The following is a 3,991-nucleotide window of genomic DNA, read 5'->3' on the forward strand; positions in this document are numbered from 1 at the left end:
TGAGCTTGTTTGGAGCGTTCAAATTCATTTTTAGGCGATCAAGTTCCTACTTCGTGCAATCAATTTAACGAGGAAAATGGAGTAGACTTTTAAGAAAGGGAAAAGAGCCAACACAACCAACAAAGGCTTGCATATAGTGTAATTATGGTTGTTTACGTGTTCTACATTGTTCTCTGTTCATGTATTCTTTGTTTTTCATCTCAATAAATTTCAAATTGCAATGTCCAATCAGCAGTGCATCCAAACAACACAGCGACTAGTAATCATATTTCTTGGTGATACTGCATGCTGACAACGCCCCAACACCAACCACATAATCATGATAATGACAATTCATCAATTTAAAGACAAACTGACACCCAATGATCTCACATAGTCCCGCAAAATTAAATCAATAAGACAGCAATACACAACAAACAACACGTATGAAATGTTAAAGTATCAGTTTCAATATACAGTGTAGTCGAAATTGTTTTTTTTTCCTCGAAAGTGTCAAACAACCCTACGTATTATGCTCGTCTGTAGGGCTATACAGTGCCTAATTTTTGTTTGTTTGTTTCGTTTTCCATCAAACAGAGATGGCTGGATAACCCATATTCAGCTGCAAAAGCTGGTCTTCCATAATATGGGGTCAAGTTTGATGTTCTGCTCTTTGCGATGAATAAATGAAGTGGGATCTTTTACGTGCATGAGTTGCGACTCTCTTACACATGGGACCTCCATTTTATGTCCAATCCGAGGGACATGTGCCTGTATATTCCTATTTGCTAAGCGCGAGTTCAAAATTGTCAATGAACAGGTGGACCTCTACTGCAAAATAAATAATCATCAAAAATCCCAATATATTCAAAGCCAAATGAGAAACACACGCATACACGACCCCAAACTAACTAAATTCCGGACTTCTTTTAAATTGAATGCAGTTATTTGGAACATGGTTGCCTATTCACGAATTTGAATGACCGACGAGATTCCGTCGCCAGCTTGACATGAATATGACTGCTCATTGATGAAATGCGTGCTCCTCTCTTAAATTTGAATGCTCCGATAGTGAATTTGAATGCTCCGATAGTGAATTTGAATGCTCCGATAGTGAATTTGAATGCTCCGATAGTGAATTTGAATGCTCCGATAGTGAATTTGAATGCTCCGACAGTGAATTCGAATGCTCGGATAGTGAATTCGAATGACCGGATTTTGAATTTGTTTGCTGATTCAGTGCTGCGAGCGTGGAATGCGTGAAATCGAATGCTCGGAATAGGAACTTGAGTGACAAAAGTATGAAATTGACCGGGAAAACCTATACTATGATTAATACATTTTTTTATTCACTTTATCATCAGTGAAATTCCGCATGTGTATAATATATACAGAGATAAACACGTCATTTTTTTTTATTTCTTTATCATTATTTATCTATTCATTTATTTATTTATTTATTTATTTATTTATTTATTTATTTATTTTTACAAGCCAGCAATCGAGGCATCTGAATCTTCCAAGGCCTTAAACGTGTTAAACAATCTCGAATCTCTTTTATGCAATAAATGGTCTTAAAATGATAACAAATCTACAAAAGAAAGAGTATGCAAGGGGAAAAAAAGATAATTTGAAGAGTGGCTTCGCTCACAACTTTCTGTGATACCCATCCCGACAAAATTCTGATTACCAAGACTGCAACTTTTTGACCCAAAGCTTGTTACAACTTCGTACTATGGCTGAAAAGGTACAAAGGATTGCCTTCTTCTTCACTGCACGCAACCACTGCAGCCACGTGATAACTTATTTGTAGACAATTTAACCAAGAGAGAATCAATAAAGATGTATTATTTTATAGCAAAAGGGACCTTGTAGAAGTGATTGTCGGAAATGATTCTATAACGCCAAACCTATATCCGATGACACTCTTACATCTGGGAGCCTGTTAAAAACGCTTAGATTTTGGCAGTAGCTTGATACTCACTGCAGTAAGACGTTTCATCAAAACCCATATCTACAATTTAAGGTAGACCCGTAACAGGTTTTGAGAAACGAGCAGGGAGAATTCAGCAACATCAATAGCTGCTAACGCGTATTTACATGTATAAGTATGGAATACTCGTACTCTATTATAGTGACAATTCAGCTTCACTGAAAACCAAATCCTACAAGTGGTATCCTTACACCTACCCTCGTAATCGGACCGGTCGGAAGGGTTTTGCTGCACTGAAGTTATCCACGGGAAAGCAGGCTCCCCATGGACTGCTACATCGAGACCTGGTGATATGCAATTTATTAAAGATACGCTTTCATATTTTCTCTCTCTTTTACTATCTCTTTCTATGCATTACTACACACCATAAATATGCGTTGACTGTTATATCAGTGTTGATTTTATGAGGAATGTCAAAGGGATGGTACAGTTTCGGTTGAGATGGGGTTTCAGGTTTCGAATTGTTTTATCACATTTTTTTTTTTTAGATAATGAAAAACCTCTTTTAAAATATGCCAGAACATATATACAAATTCAAAGTTTATTTGATGAAAATTGGTTTTGAAATGAGTGGCCGAGATGTCCACAACAAAGCGATCCTTATGATAGGTGGGACGCGCCTTTCATTAGGATCACTTTGTTTTACTTGGTTTCTGGATACCAAGCCACTTCAAAACTAATTTTCATCAAATAAACTTTGAATTACTGTAGAATATAATTATGCTCTTTTATATTTCATATAATAAAAAGGTTTCATATAATCGCACAAAAACAAAGTTGGAAACCTGAAGGACCATCTCGACTAAATATATATACCATCCCTTTAAAGATACACTCAAAGTCTCTGTCACTTTGCCTGTCTGTCGTCTCTCTCTCTCTCTCTCTCTCTCTCTATTTCTACATAATACACACTATATGCGCTGATATGCCAGATACAATACAGAATATTAATCAATGACATCTTTACAGGTGTAATATAACGCTTGACATTCCCGCATGCAGGAGTTACATTTTCCCCCAGCGAGGGGGAATATTATAAGGGACTGCCAATCGTGTTACTTGAAAATGATAAAATAATAAGGCAATGTTAATGTTATATCAAACAGGTTCAAGAGATGGAGTTACAACAGTCTTTTGGCCCATGTTTAATTCCGAACTATGATATTTATGCCAAAATCGAACTGTATCGCAGATAGAAAAACAATAATGAATTCATGTCTCATTGCGTAATGACCAGGCACTCTTTATTTATAAAGGAAGATATGTCTTTCTTTAGAATCTGTTTTCTTTGAGTCTACATAAAAAGACAATTATTAATCATAAAAAGTCATGTAAACAAAATAATTGTACATGTACTAACCCATTTCCTCCTCCCTTTCCGAAACTCGAAGAAGGTTGAAAAAGTTGAGCGACCCGAAAAGAACGAAAGATATGATGCCTGCCCATCCGACAATAGCCACGCCCCCAAGTAGGTTCCATCCGAAGCACTGGAGGAAAATGTTGGATAAGAAGTTTTGTTCCCTCGATCATCAGTAATGCAAATTATAACGATAACTGTACTACTACCATCTACCACCACTACCACTACCACCACCACCACCACTACTACTACTACTACTACTACTCCACTAACTACTACTACTACTACTACTACTACTACTATCTACTAATACAACACTACTGCTACTACTACAACTTTTACTTTTAATAAGAATGGAAAATGGCGCTATAGAAACTGAATGTATATGCCTGTGTTTGTATGTATGTATGAATGAATGTATTATTGTTATTATTATCATTATTATTATCATTGTTATTATTATTATTACTATTATTAATATTATAATCATTATTATCATTATTATTATTATTACTACTACTACTACTATTACTATTATCATTAGGCCCTATCATTATTATCAATATCATCGAAATTTGAACTTACAGAACGTCAATAGTATAGATGCAAGCACAAAAAGAGGAATATATAAGAATAAAAAAAAATGAATAAAGAGAGAA

The sequence above is a fragment of the Diadema antillarum genome, unplaced genomic scaffold (genome assembly GCF_040938485.1).
Source record: "Diadema antillarum isolate AM-2024a unplaced genomic scaffold, OU_Dant_1.0 seq00002485_RagTag, whole genome shotgun sequence".
Classification (NCBI taxonomy): domain Eukaryota; kingdom Metazoa; phylum Echinodermata; class Echinoidea; order Diadematoida; family Diadematidae; genus Diadema; species Diadema antillarum.